Source organism: Lygodium microphyllum, chromosome 16 (genome assembly GCF_053477565.2).
Source record: "Lygodium microphyllum isolate KBCC chromosome 16, Lygodium_microphyllum_v1.1.10, whole genome shotgun sequence".
NCBI classification, from domain to species: domain Eukaryota; kingdom Viridiplantae; phylum Streptophyta; class Polypodiopsida; order Schizaeales; family Lygodiaceae; genus Lygodium; species Lygodium microphyllum.
In genome coordinates this window covers 53,114,431-53,136,210 of record NC_141150.1, presented here as the reverse complement: position 1 = coordinate 53,136,210, position 21,780 = coordinate 53,114,431, and the positions used below count along the sequence as shown (strand labels likewise).

The following is a 21,780-nucleotide window of genomic DNA, read 5'->3' as shown; positions in this document are numbered from 1 at the left end:
ATGTAAATAACCTGTCTATAATATGGACTGAGTCAAGTTGCAACATCATGATTCTCACTTCAAAACTGACAAAATGTCAAAATCGAGAATGAATCATAATATATCATAAATAACTCATAAATGAGACTAAAGTCGTATAATATTTAAATCTCGGGAATAAACACTAGATTAGCAAAGTCTAATAACTAAACAAAATCACAAAAAAATCAATCTCTTGTCCAATATCTTGAGCCCTCACGAGTCATTACACATCATCATCATCGTGTTTAACATTGCCCAATAGCTTTTGTCAAAAAAATCATGTTTTGGATTTCAACTCACCAAAAAAATAAAATTAAAAAAAAAAAGCCCACGTTTTTTACTCTTAGAAACGTTTCGTATTTTGAGAAACGTTTCGTAAGTTTCAAATTCAAAGAAACGTGTTTCTTAGCTGCTATGGAAGAAAAGCTGATATAGCGGAGCTAAAGCTCAAAAGATGACTGCATTGTCCTGCCTGACTTAAGCGACAGCACTTGTGGGGAATTTGCACAATGAAGGAAGCAAAATGCAACGAGGGAGTGAAGCACAATCCTTAGATACTGTCGAAGATGAGAAAGATGATCATTAGTTGTTGAGGGAGCGAAGCACAGTCCTTGAACACCAAGGGGTGGATCAATGCTGCAAATGCAAATGGAGATCGCCAGGTGAAGGGATAGCCACTAGGAGAGTAAACGCAACATGTGAAGGCCTGTCAACCCAAAAACGCAAGTACATGGAGCTACAAAACGTGATGCTAGGTGTGGAGGTATTGCCAAGTAGAAATATGTTGATGCCTAGCTAGGGAAGGTGACGAAGCCTCCAAATAGAAAAACGTAGGTGAAGGTGGAGCCTGAAAAAGAAGGGTGCTGACACCAAGTGGAAGATGCTCCAAACGCAAAGGGTGATTACACATTTCACGAGTCACGACTCACGAGTGAAGATTGAGGAGTTAAGACTGAGGACTCAATGGTTGAAACTTAAGACAGCTTAACACAATTAAGACTCAATTTTTAAAACTTAAGGCAACAAAATGAATTAGAATTTATGACTCGTGAATAATCTATGATCTAAAGAGCAGTGAAGACTAACATCAAGACCAATGGATTATGGAACAAGAATCAAGATGCATAATAAGTGGGATCAAGATACAATGATACATGTAACTATGTCATGTGAATAATCTGTCAAAACTTCAAAGTCCAGTGAGGCTATAAGTATCAACATCAATGAACAAGTGACAACTCTAGCCTGGACTCTGCACTGCTAAACTGACTACTATATATCACGAGTCATGACTCGTGACTCATCCGGACTCTGAGGATCTGTGCACTATCTTCTCATCCGACTCCAAGGAACCTGATTGAGAAGTTGATGAAGCAGCCTTAGCCTCATCCTCAAACTCTGGCTCAGACTCTGCTTCTGATGCACGACCACGTGTGGCCCTCACTCTAACCCTCTTCTGTGCATGAGTCTCATGCACCGGTGCCGATAGCTCCTCATAGAGCATGGAGAAGATATCCCACTCCTCCCATGGTATCTACAGAATGTCACGTACCTTCTCTATATCAATCTTGTCAACATTTACTTATAAACGTAAACCAGACAAAGATATATCATATGAGAGAAGATTCAATATGTTCAATGTTCATACATATCACAATTTACAATCCAACTTCCAAGCAAGTTAGCAGTACTCTTCTCATCATATCTATATCATCCCCTGTGAGGCGCCTCATGTACTCCATGAAGCTCTCCTCTAACTCCTCGCTAGTGTACTACTCGTTATGCCAAAAGGGATGCAAGATATGTGCGATAGCATAGATTGGTTTATGGAACCAATCCCATCGTGCATTCCACATTGTACGAATCTCATCAACCCTATAGATAAAATAAGTTAAAACCTTAGAAGTCAAAATAATGATCAATCATCAAGGAGTCGTTAATACCAAATAATTACGTGTGTAAAAGTTAAACAAAACTTACTTGTCTTGGGACAAAAAGCTGTTGCAAAGCAAGGCCTCGCCAATTTTATCCATATACCCATATAGAAGTCCCAAAGTACTCCCCTCCATATCAGTGATGCGTAATACAGTATAAATAAGAGTGAGACTTTTCACCAATGCCTCTGTCTCAACCCACCAACTCTCATTGAAAATATTGCGCCTAAAAGCAAGAGCCTTTGGAGAGACTCTCTCACTCCATGTGAGCCATTCCTGGCATGCAATGGTCCGTATCAAATTTGAACGGACTTGTATCAACCTCTCCAATACAATAAACATATAAGCAAATCTAGTAGTGGAGGGCTTCAATAGCTCAAGTGTGCTATTAGCTTGAAACATGCTTGTGACGAATGGTGACTTCATCACAAATCTTACCATGCTTATCGCCGTTTTGAAAATGTCATCTACCCAAGATATTTGCCCAAAATCTTCAATAAGCAAGTCAAGACAATGAGATGCACATGGAGTCCATACTATGCTAGAAAACTACTCCTCAAGCATACGTCCCATGAAAATAGAGCTCATTGCCCGTCACCGCTGTCTTGCCCCGCGTGCACCCCGCTACCTGCCCCACCTCTCCCGGATGCAGTGACAGTTGCAGGAGTCCCAAAGGTACGAGTGGCCACTAAAGTTCATGGAGATTGAGACTGGAGATTACTCCTTTAGGCAGCAGGTCATTGTGATTGGGCAACCAGGGCAGTGCCTGCGTTGCCACGACTTTGGGCATCAGGCGGCAAATTGCACATGTTTTGGGGCCAAGGTGGCTTCGTCGACAGGCCCACAGGTGAACGTTGACACCTTCATACGGGTCCAGAGACAACAGAGAGGGAGGCGGCAGGGGGAGCTACAAACAGCTCCTCACACCTAGCAAGGAGCAAGAGGGCGAGTGACGCCCCCTCGACAAAGCACTCCGTAGTCCCCCCCTGCCCACCCCATCCGATAGGACCACAATCCCCCACATCCATCTCCTGCACCACAAACCACCTCACCTGAGATCCCATAGCCCCGCCACATTCCTTCCTCTCTGTTTCCCATGTCCCCTCCACTAACCCTGGCCCACAGCCCTCCCCTGCAAGGGCCACTAGCGCCTCCCCACACCCGATACATACCTCCGATCATCCCTCCATCTCCCGACCCCCCTCTTCCCCACCACCACCTCCCTTGCCGAGCACCCCCCAGATTCGCACCCGGTTCAGGTGATCCCCTCCCCAAGCCCACCCCCTCGTCCTCCCACAAGTAATGATGAGCCTCAACACCATAGTTCTTCCTCTTCATCAGCAGCCTCAACACCAAACAGATGCCTGTTCGGTCAGTCACAGGTTTCCCCATGAGCCTACACCTTGCATCCTGAAATGTGAATAGTCTCCACTACAGTGGTGCACGTGGTTCCAAGAAGTTGATTGTTCGGCAAGAGTTGCAGCCTGCCCTTTTCGGACGGATCGACATCTTACTTCTACAAGAGCACAAGCTCACACCCACCCAGACTCAGTGGATAGGGAAGGTACTCCCGAGCAGCTCGTACACTTACTGGGAGCACGCCATAGGTGCCCATGGCAGGAGTGGAGACATATGCACCTCTATTGGTCCGAATCTCACCGCCTGTGTACGAGACCACGGGACGATAGTGGCAGGGAGGGTTCTATGGATCAGACTGGATATTAGGGACTCGTGCCTTGGAGTCCTCAATGTCTATGCTCCTACAGAGATTAGGGCACGAAGCAGGTTCTGGGTGCAGATCGCGGATGGACTCCCAGAGGTGGACTCCTGGATCCTTGGAGGAGACTTCAACAACTTGGAGACTTTGAAGGACCAGCAGGGCAGAGGCAGAAACTACCAAGGCATGGCTGGGGAGAAGTAGGAGGCATGGGAGGTCTTTCTACTAGCAATAGGAGCACGCGATGCCTGGAGAGACGCTGCCTTCCACAGGAGGGAAATGTCACTAGACTTCTCTTGGGCATATAGACGGCTAGGTGGAGTCCTGCTGGAGCGGTTGGACAGGTTTTATATGGGAGAATGGGGAGGCTCTCGTGGAGGCCAGATTGAGCAGTTGGCAGGCACCACGTTGTCCAATCATTGTCCGGTTCTCCTAACACTTCACCCCCCAACATCCGCCCTAGATACACGATCTTGTCGGATCCATGACTCCATCTATAGGAGGGAGGAGGTGACAAGATAGATAGAGCAGATTTGGACCAGAAAGGGGGGCAGGAGGGACTGGATTGCAGAGGAGGTTACAGAGGTCCTAGCCGAGTTGAGCAGAATTTGCCAAGAGGCAGCCGTACAGACCAGGCAGCAGAGCTAGGATGAGAAGAGAGCACTCCGGCGGGACCTTGCAGCCACATAGAGATTATTACCAGGAGACACCAAGGGATCCCACCCTCCACGCACAAAAGATGAGCGCGCGAGCAGCTATGGCTGGCCTAGAGGACCGGTGCTCGGAGATCTGTTTCTGCACCTCAGCAGCCTTCTAGGCATGGAAGGGGGACACGATGTGCATGGAGTTCTTCCAGTTGCACCAGCCTCGCACCGTAGGAGAGCAGATACACAGCCTTCGGGATCAGTATGGGAGGACTTGTTCTAGCTTGGACGAGGTGATGGAGATTGCTACCGACTATTACACGCGCCTTTTCCAGTAGGAGACAGCCTCAGCTAGAGGACAGAGATATAGACAGCAGGTCTGGGATCACATCCCGTCCCTCGCCATAGAGGAGATGGGACGCTCCCTCCTAGCCCCCTTCATAGAGAAGGAACTAGAGGAGGCTTTCCATACACAGGATGGGCAGAAATGTTCGAGAGAGCAGATGGCCTCTAAGGCCTTTTTCACTACCTACTGGGAAGTGGTGAACAACCCCCTACTGATGGCCTTCCAGGAGATTTTCACTTTAGGACAAATGCCAGGGAGTCTTTCAGCATGCCTTATTAGTCTTCTCCCCAAAGGGGGAGACCGGTTGGAGCTTTCCCAATGGAGACTGATCACCTTATTGTCAGTAACCTATAAGGCACTAGCAAAGATGATTGGTAGGCGACTACGCCCCGTGCTTCCAGACATCATCCATGACACACAGACAGGCTTTGTCTAGGATAGGAGCATCCTAGACAATGTATTCACCTTCTTTGAGGCGACAAAGTGGGCTCAGCACAGTGGGCAGAGACTGGCCGTACTACTCTTGGATTTCGAGAAAGCTTATGACAGGGTGGACTAGGATTTCCTAGAGGGCACCATGGTGAGGTTGGGTTTCCCCCAGGTTTGGATTCGCAGGGTCTCTGCACTTTACGAATCGGCTACCAGCAGGGTTCTCATAAGCGGAAGGCGAGAGGAGGAATTTCGACTGGAGAGATCGGTTCAATAGGGCTGCCCCTGACCCCATACCTGTTTCTACTCTTTGCAGAGGCGATGTCCTACTTCCTCGGGTCACATGTGAGCGGATTATGCGGCCTCCAGCTTCTAGTGAGAGAGAAGACTGAGTTGTTAGACTTAGAGTATACAGATGATACAGCTCTCTACATAGAGGACGATGAGTTGATGCTAGAGAGCGAGGTTGGCTCTTGACGTGTTTTGTTTTGCAGCGGGAGCGAAAATCAACTGACGAAAGTCGGTTGGTTTCCTCACAGACCTGAACTCTAGCACGGAGTGGGGCGTCCACTTGGGATTTAGATGGGTAAGCAGAGGGCAGACCGTCCAATACCTAGGGTTCCAAGCAGGACTCGACATCACTCCTGCCCAGTAATTTATTCCTGTCCTTGATTCTAGTCGGAGGAAACTGACCTACTTGAGCACAGCTCGCCTTTCACTAGCCAGCCAAGCCCTAGTGCCTAACCAGGTCTTTCTAGCGACAGCCTGATACATCGCCTTGTGTTGGTGCTTCTCCTCATCCTGCATATTGCAGCTTCGCCGCCTAGTGTGGAACTTCCTTTGGTCAGGGTCAGATGGCTCCAGGAATTCCAAGGCCAAGGTGGCGTGGGGGACCATCATACGACATCGGTCAGAGGGAGGGCTTGGGACCATAGACCTAGAGTATCAGAGTAAGGCCCTCTTGGGCAAGCTAGTTGTCCGAGGCCTCACACCAGGCGGACAGACTTGGAAGGTCTTATTGCAGGAGGGTCTTCAGGACTGTAGACTGAGGCTTGGCGGTGAGTGGAGGCCGTCCCTGAGATGGATCTTCACGTCAGCCCAGATCACATTTCCTATGCAGCTTACTCTACGTGTGACAGGGCCTCCATAAGGCCCTAATCCAGAGCCCCCCAGGCTGCTAGGAGGAGATAGACTGTCAGCCGGTGATCTCGAACCCCCGGGTCAAAGATTGGGAAGGGGCATAGATTGGCGAGCCCCCCCACATCCACTAGGATGGTTGGGAGGCCGGCCCATCTTGAACCGTCAGGACATGGCAGGAAGTATACAAGATGGCGGACAAGGAGGTGTTGCAACGAGTATCAGGCTGCCAAAGAGGAGTGGAGTTGAGAAGAAGAGAGAGAGACGCAACAATATCTCTGGAGTGGCTTGCTCCCCCGATACGAGAGCCAATAGAGCCCGGGGAGGTATGGGCTACTAGGTTTTCACTAGCAAGCATCCCCTTACACGTGGTAGGTAGAGTGGGCAACGCCTCGCAGGGGACTTTCTTCACCATTTAGGAGGGGGGGCGTCTGGCGCTTGACAGAGGGCAGCAGGATGAGGGGATAGCCGCCCTTTCGTAGAGGAGGATTCGGGTGGTGGGCCTTTAGGGGAAGACATAGCGATTGGTCCCCTATGTTTTCTGGATGGAGCTCAAGGAGTGGCACCTTTGAATCTAGGAGGGCAAACCACTTAAGCTGGAGTGGGATTCAGGAGAGTGGCTATAGCCGGCCACTGCAGCCGCCAAGAAGCCACTTAGGTTCCTGGAGTACACTGCCAGGATTGGCAGACACGTACTAATATAGGAGGATATGGATTGGGCGCCGTCACGCAACAGGCACTGGGAGGAGCACAGTATCACGGAGCCTTTCCGACGGACCTTCTGGCACCATCTATGGTAAAGTTGGAGGCCGAGGAGAGTGTCGTACTTCTTATGGCTGGTGGCACATGGAGACTTGGTGGTGGGAAGTTGGCTTGCCTAGATGCAAAAGGAGGGAGTTTGCAAGTGCTGCACACAGCAACCTTTGGAAACCCCAAAGCATTGCCTTTGGTCGTGTGAGGAGGCGCAGTTCGTGTAGAGAGGAGCATGCCGCATCCTTCGCCGTATATCACCCAGCCTTGGATGTATATCATGGGGAGCTTTCTGCTGGCAGGCAATCAGCCAGGGTTGTCACCATTTGTATAAGGCCGCGATGCAGGACACGATATTCATTATCGACGCAAGGTCGTGCGCAGTGGTCGGTTTGGAGGCTCTACCCATCCGCCAAGTACTAGAGCCCACAGCAGAATGCTCAGAGGTATGGGAGATCACAGAGAGTCTTACTGGCTGGCATATCTAGAAGGCGCGGTGTCAGGAGGCTTTTGGTGGAGAGAGACTTTCAGCATATGTGACCTTAGCAGAGCTCTGAACCTCCATCATCCACTCCCTCTGTGGCCGATGGGATCAGGTGCAGGGCGAGTCCAGGGCTCGTCATGAGCTTTGTTGTCATTTCATGCGCACTTGGGGCAGCTAGGACCTGCTTTTCGTGATGCAGGCAAGCAACCCCAGATGGCAATACATCCCCCCTCCATGGTTTCTTACCCCCATCTTCCCCAGACCGCCTTGAGAGGCTTGTATACATGATGTATTTGTGACTTTGCATTAGCTCCAGCTAGTCTGTTGAGCATGAGCACTCCATTGTAATCAGTCTTTTGAGTAATATAATTAGCCACATTTTATTTGCAAAAAAAAAAAGCATATGTCCCATAGATACACAATTGCTTCCATTATCTGTCACCACCTGCAGCACATTTTGGACTCCTACGTCCATGATGACTTGTTGCATATGCTCCCAAATGAAAGCTCCTGTGATGGTAAGACCTGAGGCAGAGGCATTGATGGCCTTAATGAACATGGTGCCTTTACATAAAGACACCAAACGATTGTAAACATTCCTTCGCCGCATATCTGACCATCCATCGCATAATATTGTGCATCCATATTTTACCCATGTCTCCTTCAAGGGCTCCAATTGAGCCTCTATGGATGCTTTCTCCTTTCGAAGCTCCCGCGTGCGTAATGCATATGCGGATGGGCCTTTCCACTCACACCCTATGTGGCTTACTGCCCTGATTGTCTTCTTCCATTGATGTGTAGTGGCCACATTGAAAGGGATAGCACACCGAATAAATAACCGTATGAGTTCCCTAGTTGCCTCTACAATTGCCTACCTCTGAAGTCTTGCATGGACACTTGCACCATGCAAGGAGCCCTTTTGCCCACCACCACTAAAAGATGGCAACGGGATCCTTTTTGCACTTGGACCCGATACGGATATGGATGTACTTCTTTTTTATGGGCTACTGGCACCTCCAATTTGGCTAGCGCCACTAGGCCCACTAGTCTCTCTTTGCTCCACTTGTGCTTCATTAGCCCGGTATGGTATTGGATGAGAGGATACATCCTCTTCTAGCTCAATACCCATACGCTTTCGACCCCAAAGAAAGAGACTTACTATTACTTCTGCCGGCACATTTGTGCAAGGCCCGATGTCTTTGTTGGGAACGCATGCCAAGTGGTCTTTCACACGTGTTACAGTCCCCGATTTCTCCAATTCACAATAGTTGCACCACCACTTCTTTGATCCGCCGGAGCCCTCGTATCTCATGATTGGAGTGACCTGCCTCCAATATGGGTCCAACGCCATGATATGATTAGCCTATTGAGCTCAGAGGTGGCACTAGGATCAAGACACACAGTGCTTGCTAGCAGCAGAGAGACACAGAGAGAGAATGCAGAGTTAAAAGAGAGTGTGAGCACGACTTTTGGGTACAATCGAGTGTGTACCTCTTTAGGTTTTTAGATAGATATATATCTATATATATATATATATATATATATATATATATATATATATATATATATATATATATATATGAAAGTACAAGTGCTAAGGGCGTGTTCACACCCGAGCACATTTAAAAGGCACGAGGATCTTTACTCCCAACAACCTCCCACCTAAAGGCAATGTGCTTTAAGAGGAGAAAAGAATCAGCTAAGTCTAGGTATATACAAAGCTCAAATACATATATCTATCCAACTCCCATCATCTGTCGGCAATGAGCAAACCGCTTTACTGGAAGACCCTTTGTGAGAAGGTCTGCAAGATTATCATCTATATGCACTTTGATAAGCTCAATGCTCTTGCTATCAAGTACATCTCTAATGAAGTGGTACTTCACCTGTATGTGCTTCGTCTTTGCATGAAAGACCGGATTCCATGCTAGCATGATAGCACTCTGACTATCACAATGGAGAACACGTAACTCTGTAATGCCAAGCTCTCCTACCAGACGTGAAAGCCATAAAGCCTCATTGTATGCCTCAGTGACAGCCACATATTCTGCCTCTGTAGTAGACAATGCAACACACTTTAGTAGCCTGGAGATCCAAGAGACTACTCCTCTTGTGAAGGTAAACACATACCCAAAAGTGGAATTTCTGCAATCCGCATGACCAGCATAGTCTGCATCCATAAAGCCAACAACAGATATCTTCTGCTTTCCAAAGCAGATACACAACTCCTTTGTGCCTTTGAGGTATCTCATAATACCTTTCACTGCTTCCCAATGCTTTTTACTAGGATTTGTCATGTATCTGCTAACCATTCCCACTGCAAAGGCAATGCTAGGACGTGTAGCAACCATAGCATACATCAAACTGCCAATAGCTGAAGCATATGGTACCTTGGCCATTTCAGCCTTGTCATCATCAGATGTAGGGTTGTCCTCTGCACTGAGTTTCACAAATGGAGGCAATGGAACCCTTATCATTTTCCCCCCCTCCATATTGAAACGTTGCAAAACGTCAGAGATATACTCTTGTTGAGATAGATAGAGTAATCCTTTTGATCTATCAATGAGTATTCGCATGCCAAGAATGTGATTTGCATCACCAAGATCCTTCATATCAAAGCTGCCATGAAGACTTTCCTTCAGTGAATCCAAGGCATGAGTATCCCTACTAGCAATCAGGATGTCATCAACATACAGAACCAAGATAATCAAGCCGCCATCTGCTACCTTCTTAGTGTACAAACAATGATCCACTTGACTTCTATAAAAACCTTGAGACTGCATGAATGTATCAAACTTATGATATCATTCTCTTTGTGCTTGTTTCAACCCATATAAACTCCTTTTGAGTTTAGATACCATCTTTTCTTTCCCTTTTTCCACAAATCCTTCACGCTGCTGCATATATATGTCTTCATGTAGATCACCATGTAAGAATGCAGTCTTTACATCCATCTGTATGAGATCCATATCTTCAACTGCAACCAAGCCCAAAATGATTCTCAATATAGTCATCTTGACTACAGGAAAGAAGATCTCATCAAAGTCAATTCCGTGTTCCTGCTTGTACCCCTTCACAATCAATCTTGCTTTGTACTTTGGTGAGGAACCAATAGTGACCTTCATCTTGTAAACCCATTTACATGGCAGGGTTTTTTGCCCTTTAGGCAACTGCACCAAGTCCCAAGTGCCATTTTTTTCAAGAGATTCCATCTCTGACAACATGGCTTTATACCATTTCTTGCTGTCCTGTCTGTCCATTGCTTCCTTGAAGCATGAGAGTTCGCCACAGTCTGCCAACATGACATAATCGGCCACATTGTTTGCACCAGGAATGAATCTATCAAGTTGTCTAATAGGCCTAGATGATCTCCTAACCCAATGATCATTGTTTGCTGGCTGTTGAGCATTTTCAGCATGATGTCCTAGTATTTCAGCTTGCAAATCAGCATTAATAGCTTGCTGTCTTGGCTGTTCCTGCACATATAGTGGCTCGTTATCATGGGCAATAGCTGGCTGATCATTTCCAACACTATTTTCTGCATTTACAGCTTCATTTACAGCAAGTATTTGCTGCTGTACAGCTGGCACATTTTACTGTCAAAAGGTATCTCTTCCTGGAATACAACCCTATGGACCTCCTCAATCTTTTCAGGCTGTTTATGCATCCGATCTTCCCGGAAGATAACATCATTGCTACGTACTACTTTCCTTTTCTGGAGATTCCATAATCTATACCCCATTTTACCCTCGTCACCATATCCTAGGAAAATGCATTTACAGGACTTTGACTCAAGTTTGTTGCGTTTTTCTTTACGAATGTGCACAAAAGCCTCGCAGCCAAACACTTTTAGGTGAGCATATAAAGGTGGCTTGCCTGACCACACTTCTTGGGGAACTCCCCTCCCTCCCAAAGACCTGTTTGGTGACCGATTAATTAAGTGAACGGCTGTCATAACAGCCTCTACCCAAAAACCATGCGGTAATGCAGCATGAGACAGCATCATCCGGACATCCTATATGGTCCGATTCATACGCTTTGCAACTCCATTTTGGGGTAGATTATGAGGGGCAATGAGCTCCCTCTTTATCCCTTTGCTATCACAGAATGCATGAAAGGCCTTGGAAACATATTCCCCACCATTGTCAGAGCAAAAATAACCTTGGCATCTGACATACATGCGAATGTACTAACTCTAGAGGAGAAGATTTCAAAGAAAGAGACCTTTTATAAGACATTTGTACATGTTTACCATAATACAATGATCACAATGCTCAAAATCAGCATAACGAAGACAAGGCAAGTAACCCAAACAAGAAAGCACTTTCATTCTTGTTTGACTCATGTGTCCCAAACGGCCATGCCACAAAGAAACACTTGGCTGCTCAGTCACGGCAACAACATGGTCACGCACACTAGATACATGAAGTGGATACAAAGTATCACTCTTGTAACCTCTAGCAATAACCCTAGTCCCTTACAAATCTTTCATTTTCCATCACCAAATGTTGTATGAAAACCATCATCATCTAGCTACCCTGTGCTAATCAAGCTCTTCTTGAGCTGAGATACATGCCGTACATGCTGAAGTGTGAAGACAGAGCCATGCCGAAACTGCAACTGCACACTGCCAATACCTGCAATCTCACATGCATAGTTGTCCCCAAGATGGACAACACCATGTCAACCCCCTGTATAATCAGAGAACCACTCACGATAAGGGGTGACATGAAAGGAAACACCTGAATCGAGAATCCAGGTATGTATGTCATCATCATCTGTATCTGCAAGTAAAGCATGTGCACCAAAGTGTGAACAGACAAAGAGTACGTCACTCCCACGATCACTGTCATGAGTGACTACATTCACCTCTTCAATTTTGACACTGCTCTTCTTAGGCTGACTATCTTTCTTCTCTTCCTGGCTATCATCTATCTTCTTGTCCTTTCCTTTCTCTTTCTTACATTTATAGCAATCACGTTTAAAGTGACCCTTCTTGCCTCAATGATGGCATTCAATATCTTTTCCACGTGATTTACTGCGTCCCTTGCTATCATATTTGCCTTTCTGCTGTGATATGCCCCTAGTATGCAAAGCACTGGAAGACTTACTGGATGCATTGTTTTGCCGATTCATTTCTTCCATGAGAAGAGCACTCTCTACATCAGCATACAAAAGGATCACATTAGAATTGCTCATAGCAGTCTTGAATGTATCCCAACTCTCTGGTAGAGTGCCCTTAAATTCCTCATCAATCATGAACTTCAAGGCAACCAGCTGACTGAAAATGGAGTTAAACTCACTCAAGTGAGTAGACATTGCTGTACCCTCTTTCATATGCAAATCCATAAGCTTTTTCAGCTAATACACTTTGCTTGTAGCACTCTTCTGTGCATACAGTTCTTCCAATCGAGCCCATATAGCATATGCTGAATCTAAACCTTCAATGTTAAACAGCAAGCCATCAGAAATTGATAGCTTGATGGTTGAGCGTGCAAGCTCATTGAACTCATCCCAATCGTCCTCTTCCATATCTGCGGGCTTTGCCCCTTGTGTTTTGATCGTCTTTGCCTGCTTCTTTTGCAGCAAGATATTGTAGCATTGCTTTTGCCAAACTGCAAAGTTTTGTGCTCCTTCAAGCTTCTTTATATGCATGAGATTACTATTGTCACTGCTGCCAGCCATGATTTCAGCCCAAATGTGACCGAAAAATCAGCAAATGCAGGCCCAAACTATCATCTAAGTGACCAAGGTACCAACCAGCAATAAATGACCACATAGAAGCACAGATTTCAGATCTATAATTAAATTTTCAGAAGCACCAAACCATGTGCTACAGCATTCCACAACTGATTACAGATGTTCCAAGGGCATGTACATCACATTACATGAGAAATCCCAAAATTTTAGCTGCAATTTCTGTTGTACATGTACCCACGGGCATAAAATTTGACACACACGGTCAAAAGCCCCAAAATTTTGTGCTCAAAGCATCAATCACACATCTGCATTTTCTGTCATGCATAGAACAGGCCAATTTTGCCAAAATAGAGCAATTTCAGCAAAACCCCCAAAATTTACCAAGTGTTAATGTCCAAATTGCATGGAATTGAACCTGCGTGTACATAAAATGACCAAATACTGCACAAATTTCGCCCAAACTGCCAAAGCCCCAAATTGCACGGGGTCCAATGTGCATCAATATTGAGAAATTGGGTAAATTTCAGCCCAATTGCTGCATGTACATGAAAAAGCCCCAAATGTTGGAGGCAAGATGTCACAAAATTCCCTGCAATTTCCAAGACAAATTGTCTTGTCTTGCATCACAATCCCCAAATTCAGGAAAAGCCCCAAATTTTCGGGCCAAGATTGCACAGATTTTAGTGAAATTGACTCATCCAAGCAATAATTTCACTTGCATTTGAGAATCCCCAAAAAAATTCTGAGGCCTGTGCATTCAATGTCTGCAATTTTCATTTAGAGATCACTACAATGTGTGTCAAGCACCAAATTTGAGAAAACCCCCAAATTTCAAGACACAGATTTGCCTTCTGTGCTCGTAGGTGTGAACACCCGGTAACGGAAAAGGGGGGGCAAACATAGTTTCAAAAATATTGATTTTGAAGGAAAATTATGATGGCTCCGTTGGCCCGCTCAATTGTGCCGCCACGCGTGTCGTCAGCGCCGTGCAGCTCGACTCTAGTCCCGTCATGTGGTCGTCACTCCTTGCTCCAGGTCTTGTTACGCAGTCGTTACTAGCTCCGTTTGCCGTCTGTTGCAACCGACTGCCGTCTGCTGTCGGTGAGTCTGTGAACCCGTTGGTCCGTGCCTTCAGCGCCACTCTGCCACGCCTACAGTCGTCCATGTGTCAGACATCCATTACGCTTGTACCTAACTAGTCACTTGACACATCGTGACACTGTTGCTGCCCTTCGCACTTTTGCAGCAGTCGACTCTATCCTTTGCTCACGAGCCTACCTGCCGCAACCGACTGCTCGACTCTGACAACTCCTGCTCGTCGAGTCCACCTAGGACTCTTGCAACACCTGAGCTGTCTCTTGCCAGCTCTGATACTAGTTTGTAGTGACGGGTCCGGCACAAAGATCAAGACAGCAGGTGTTCCTTAGGCGCAGAGAGACAAAGAGAGTGAGAGAGAGCAGAGCAGAGAGTGTGCACGTTTTTAGGTACAATGACAAGTGTGTACGGCAACCACTTCCAACCCTTACACTACCCTCCCACCCCTTGAGGTGGACATTGGGGTTCGTGCTTCACACTGCCCTCACACCCCTTGAGGCAGACATTGCAGTTCGTGGTTCATGGTGACTGACCCTTCCTTCTTCAGAAAGGCACACTGGTATCCATGGCTTCTTTACCAATAGATGACCAAACTACTAGGTGCTCCTATTGTGGTATCACCAAACACACCACCGATACTTGCCGACTTCAACCTTTGCTCCCCACCCCCCCGGAGTATATGCATCTTCCACCAGGCACTCCTTGTGCCACCTCTCCTTTCTGGACCACAGAGATCGTTCTGCATCGGCTATCAGAGTACTATGCTCCAGGCAATAAGACGCATCAGATGCGCACTAAGTCCTTTTGAGCACATGGAGGGTCAATTGGCACTAGACCTCTTGGAGATCATCGCAATGCCAGTGGTAGTCTTCTCCCACCTATTTTCGGGTACAGTGGCTACCACGGTCTGCGGTTCTGCAATCCACTCCATCGAGAGACAGTGATTGTTTGATACGGTCTCCTCGTCAGTCCGCTCCTTCGAGCGACAGTGGATGCTCGACTCCTTTCTCTTCTTCGGCTACCTAGTCCGCTCCACTAAGAGACAGCAATTGTTGCCCGCCTCTTGCTCATTCTAAGCCCCACCCTTCCCCACCCTCGCCTACTCAGGTTCAAGAGGCCATCTCTGGGAGCTCTTCGGCACCCCAGATACCTTCTTCAGCATGACCGGTGGCACTTCCTTTGTCATTAGACATTTTGGAGTCCGTGATCCATGAGTTTTTGGATTTCCTATCTACTTCAGAGGGGGATTCAGAGGGGGATGTTATTTCTTTGCCCTCAGAGGGGGCATCTACTTCTTCTTCGACTTCAACGGGGACCCCTCTACCTCCCACCTCAGAGAGGAAACCTACTCCACATGAAGTTCTTCACCCATCCTCTACTTTCTTGAGGTGGTTGTCTTCAACCAGTCATCTCTTCTACTGATACCCAGGATCTTCCGATACCACCTAGATTGGGACCTCGAAGGTTCAGTCGCGACTTGGTGACAAGGCCTTCATATTCCTTCCAGCATGGATACACGGAGCTAGTGGCTTCTCTCCTGAGGTTGAGTTTCGAGTTCTCCAGTTCACTCTATCTATTGGTCTTTACTGCACGTTCCCTTTTCGGTGAAAATCTTGGATCTTAGGGGTCCTCTACATCTTCTTGCCTTGGTCACTTGATCAGCATGGAGCCACCTCCCGAGATTGAATACGGGCATATCCTTATGGTTCTTGGCACCGCACAAAGTCCAACATTCCTCCTATGCATTGCATGTTTTCATCATCTTTGTATTAGGGTGCTTGGGCAAGTGAACAATCTCCCTACGAGGGACACTGTCCAAGTGCTACCTGCTGCATGAGCATTCTTCAGCATGTAGCATTGCATCTCCACCTCATTCTTCTCTTATTCCCCTTTTTAGGCCTGAAAGGGGATGTTGAGAAACCCTTCACCTACATTTCGCGTTTTTGCGTTTCTATGTTTTGCATTCAGGGTTCGCGTTTAGGGTTTGTAGCCCCAAAAAGGGGCACCATCCTAGACTGACTGTGTCCATTTATAGGCCACTCTCTCATTCATTCCTTACGGCTAATTCATTCAGTCCGTCACCTCTTCTCTCCAGCCTCTCCACTACCCTCAGTTCGTGGCTGTCTTCATCATCTTCCTTGTGCTACGACACCCTTCTTCCCTTGTATCACATTTACTCCATGATTCGGAACTTCATCATTCCATTCATCAGAGTTTCTTCTCTCTTCTCTTCTCTTCTCCATGTTTGCCGAGTTCACTCCGTGTTCCTTCCCGCCAACCCTACTATCTCGCTGGTACGTCATCTTTTGACACACTTGTCTCTTCAAAATGACACGTATCCTCTTCTAGATACCAATGTCACTTTTCTAGAGAAAGAAAATTCTCTCAAATGGTTAAGAATTTGAGATAGCTACTAAAGACAAATTGTTCCTTGCAAAATTCCGGAGCCTTAGACACGAACAAAATTTCCATTTGAGCAACTTTCAAAAATAGTAACCGCCTAAATTTTAGGAGTTGCCAAATTTTGCTTTTGGAGAGTTTCATTATATAGGTTCACCGGTTCATGGTTTGTTTCTTCGATCACAAGCATCTAGTTTCACTTTCTGAAACGACTCATTATATAGGCTTCTAGTCAATGAGACTATCTGAGTGTAAAAGTCTTACTCATCTAAGACTTCTAGTTAATCTCACCGCCCGACTAAAACTTATCTTGTCGACCCAAGTATAATTATAGAGCATTCTGGCCATTGGCCACCCTTAAATAGAAAGATGAACATTTAATCATATTTTGAAACACTTAAATAATACAAATTACCTTTCAAAGTACATGAGCATCAAATTAATTTGGAGTCATTGAGCCAATATGCCTTGGTAATAATTAATATACAAAAGGTTTGTTACATCTGTTTAGCATCAGTTTTTGCAACGATTTTTTGATCAGTTTAGGGGCATTTGCAGCCCGAATCAAGGGGCAAATCTGATTGAAGACTTGCTAGTCATTTTGGACAGTAAGGGGAGTTGGAATACCAAAAGGGATTGGAAGAATTCCATTGTACATAAACTTTTTCTTCAATTAAGTTAAATAAATACCGAAAGGGGCCCTAGTTTTGGGGACAACAAGGTGTTCATTGTCCAAGATTGTAAGTTATTTTGCATTTCTCATATTTGTAATAAATATTATTGCTATAACTAAGTTGTAATCAAGGAATTACCACCCATCCACAGAAGGAAGGCTGGTTTCATCAGGCCTTGCATATCATGCATAGGTGGCTGCATACCAAATACATTTAATCCTTGCATCCCCAATATATTTAATCCTTGCATCCCCATGGTTGAAGCATTATCAGCCATTGCTTGAAAAACCTACAACCATAATATGCCAAGTGTCACATTAGCATACATGCCCTGCTATCCAAAAACCACGAGATTGGCACTACCAAGTTGGCCTTGCATATGCATTGATTGCCCCACTGGCATCATTTGCATTTGCTAATTATCCACATTTGGAACATCATGCTGCTGCATTGGCTCTTTCTTCGGTACATCTTGTTGTCCCTAAGAGCTTGAAGACGATTTTCTCTTTTTCCCTTTGTTGCCCTCTTTCAAGGGGTTTCAAAAAGTGCATAAACCAAGGTTGCCAATTGCACAAACATTTCAGCTCCTGTCCTCAACTTATCCTTAAATTGGTCATCAAATTTATCTTCATGTTGCTAGTTATCAGCCTCAAGAAGCCTAGAAGGATCTAACTCTTGTCCAATTTTCTCATTCTCAACTTGTTGCCCATGCTACATGCCTTGTCCAAGATCAAGCATTGCATTACCCCAAACACTTTGTGGATTTTTTAGATTGAGAGGCTCTACTCAACTGATTACATTTTTTCCTCTAGAGCAATGTTTCTAACTTCCAATCAAGTGTCAAAAGCCCACCAATTCAAGGAAGGAGTTGGTATCCTTGCAACAGAACCATGAAACCAACCTTCATTCTCAAATAGGGTGGTGAATAACCTAATTAAGCAAAATTACAACAAGCATAAAAGTCACATAAACTGAAAATACAAATATTACTAATTAATGTTGGGCATTGGACACCCAATTGGCCCCAAAACTAGTGCCCCTTGCAGTATTTCTTTAACTTGTATTGCTAAAGGTTGTTGAAATTGAGATCCAACTTGATCTCCTTTAATCTTCAATACATCTTGATGTCCATGCCCCTTGGTTTGCTTAGGAATTGGCCTTCAATTTTGCTCTTTGGATGACAAATTCTACCCAAACTTAATGTTAGCTGATTGGCCTATTGAAATTCTCTAAAATCTCCAAATTTCAGCTACTGAATATCAAGTATTAGATCTGAATTTCTAAGCACTCTTCCCCGAGTGGCTAGTGAACCCTAATTTCTGCTGTGAATTAGGGTTCAGAGGCAAAAATTCTTCAATTGCACCCTCTTGGGATTGAACTTGGCTGAGATCTCTCGAGGAAACCTGTAAATTGGCTAAGAGAATGAAGAGGAAGATGAAGAAAGAGGAATTCCAGAGTTTCATCCCCGAAATTGGCTGAAATTTAACGTTTCCCTAGTGTGAATAGTTGATTTATTGCAGCCCACCATCGGAAAGATGTCACGAGGATGTGAAATTTTAAGATGCTTTAATCTTACCGACAGCATTTCATTAAGTTATTAATCAAATGTGAAAGGTTATTTAGCACATGTGATGCACATGGCAATTATTTCATGGTAACAGGCCAAGGATCCCAAGGATGCAACGAATGTCAAAGGCAAAAGTTATGATAAGTTATACTAGCTGGGCTTTGGGGGTCAGTTGGTGTCAGTTTTGACCCTAGCATAGTTGTTTGGCCAATAAGTGTCAGTGGTGACACTAGGGACTAGTATTAATTAATTAATTATTGCCAATCTAAGGGTCAACAGAGATTGAGGACCACTCCAAGTTGCAAATGGCCTAGTCAATTTGATTATGGGTAGGCACATTTAATTTTGAGCAGGATCAAAAGGACTGAAATTAATTTTTAGGATAATTTAATTCTGATAATTAATTAAATTGTTGGATAATGCTAAAAAATGGATTTAGAAGGGAGCCACTTGGCAAAAATGCCCGTGCAAACTGAGAAAACGTTTTTGGGGGATGGGTCTCAACCATTCAATTAGTTTACAGCCTAGGAGAGAGAGAGAGGCAATTGTGAGCCCGTTTTCTAATCAGAGAACAACAAATTGCTACAGAAGACAGCCATTTGCGAGCTGCTAGTCCGTTTTCTAACCAAAGAACAACAAATTGCTGCAGAAGACGGCCATTTGGGAGCCTTAGCAGGTAGGGGCAACATGGAGATACCTTCCAAGGGCTAGCAACAGCATTGTTGATCAGGGGACAGCATTTTGGAGATGCCTTGCAGTAGGTAACTGCATCGAATGCAAGCTGGAGTAGAAAACAAGCAGATTTTAGGGTCTTCTCGCAAAGAAAATCAGATTTCTCTCTCATCTTGGCTTTCTCTCATCTTCTCCAGTAATTTCTCAAAAGATCTCAACATTTCTCGACAGATATCAGTCAAATTTGGTGGACAGCCAAGAGAATTTCTACTGTAAACCCTAAATATTTGCAAATTTAGGGTTTGGCAGCTGCCAACAAGAATAGGCATCATATACTGAAATCAACACCTGAAATTCTGTCAGAAGTGGTGCAGCAATGGAAGCATAAACAACATGCTGAAATAAACTCTTGAAACACAAGACGAGAGAATAAATACAAATACAGATGAGAACTCAAATGTATGTCCGGGCAACCGAATCCATATCGAACACGAGATAGCAACATACAACAGTGAGTCACTAGCTGTGTGGGCATCCTGGCAATGGCTCCTCTCTCCTCAGAAGAATCCACAAATGATGGCTGAAGTACAGAAGAGGAGGAGGAGCCCCAACAATATATAGGCATAAAATGAGGGGAGCATTAAATGCAATCTGCCAGCATTAAATGCTCCCTAGCCCTAAAAAGGGCACCAAAAAATGCCACAAAAAATACTGCCACAGCCCTTGCAGCACAAACTCACCCTGAGCTAACTAATCTACTAACACCCTCTCTCAGATCAGGGGTGAGCTAATACAATACAATGGCACAATGATGGGGTATCATAAACTATACAACATAGAACCACCAAAAGAACCATGGATATCCAAGCAGTGAGTGGCCAGCCCACCACCAAGATGCCTTGGAGAGTATCTGACATCGATGTCGACCATAACAGCACCACCTGAAAAAAGAGAATAATCATAGCAGCTCTCTGTGTTATGTCACCTATGTCACTCAGGAGATACAAGACCAATCTACCAAACATATCTCTGAACATGTGACCATGGAATCCCCGCCTTCGGCCAAAACCACCAAAGTGTCCCCTCATGTGAGCTCTAGACGAAAGCCTCCCGCTCTCTGTCAAGTAACCAGCCCATCATGAACCTGGATATCAATCCTAGCTCCAGGATTTGTACCTACCAGACTTCAGTCAATGCGTCAGGGAAGTCCCTCTTTGGATCCTGTGCATCCGTATAGACATATAGATGAGGCACGGCGGCCCCATCTCACCACCCTCACACACTCCCTCTGTGGCACTAGAGAGTCGTGAGGGATGTCCGCATCACCACCACTAGAAAGCAGTTGAGGAAGGGGCCACTAAGCCCTTCCCACGATCCAAAGAAGAGGATCCCTTCCGCGCCTTGGACTTCGCCTTGGCTGGAGGATCAGAATCGGAATCTGAGGCAGATAATGACTCGTCGGAGGAGTCCGCATCCAGCTTCGTCTTCTACTCCTTTTTCTTCCTAGAAGCCGCTAACTCTTTGCAATCCTTTCGTAAATGATCTTTCTTGCCGCAGTGGTAACACTGGGGCTTCGACTTCTTCATCTTTGAATCCCTCTCTGAAGCTGCAAAAGCCTCACCTGAACCTCCATAATGTGATGGAAGCCTCCCCTATAGTCGTAAAGTAGCCTCATGCTCAAGTAGCATGGAGAACATGTGAAGAAAACTAACAGGAGTCGTAGATGTTTGCGCCCGTAAAGCATTCGCCACTCCATCAAACTCCCGAGGAAGCTTGTAAAGTACCGTACCAACAAGATGTGCCTCTAATAGGGTAGATTGCATAGTATGAAGCTGGTTCTAGAGTTGGGTAACACGAAGTAGGAAGGATTGAATCGTATCTTTGGATTCAAACTTCAATTGCTGGAGCTGTCCATAGAGAGTAACGGCCCGCATGGTGGAATGAGCCTCGTACATCAACTGTAACTTCGACCATACATCTGAAGCTGTCGTACAAGAGGTGACTGCCGGTAGGACTTCTTTGGAAATACACTGAAGTAACGCCGAATAAGCACGGGCATCATCTGAATCCCATGTGAGCACTGCCTCCTCATGGTTGACTTCATCAAAATCAGATGGAACTGGAGAAGGTTGTTGAGGACGTGCCACAACTTCGTTAACCACGTACCATAACCGCTTCTGAATAAACCAAGCCTTCATCATCGCACTCCA

At 45.6% G+C, this 21,780-nt stretch overlaps 1 protein-coding gene and 1 pseudogene across 1 annotated transcript in view; both read right to left on the bottom strand.

The window, feature by feature from the left end:
• The window catches only part of CYN (cyanase), a 33,188-nt gene that overhangs the window by 3,207 nt on the left and 8,201 nt on the right, over window positions 1-21,780 (bottom strand). The gene's annotated exons all lie outside the window — the stretch shown is intronic.
• On the bottom strand, window positions 357-8,813 carry LOC148022829 (uncharacterized; annotated as a pseudogene).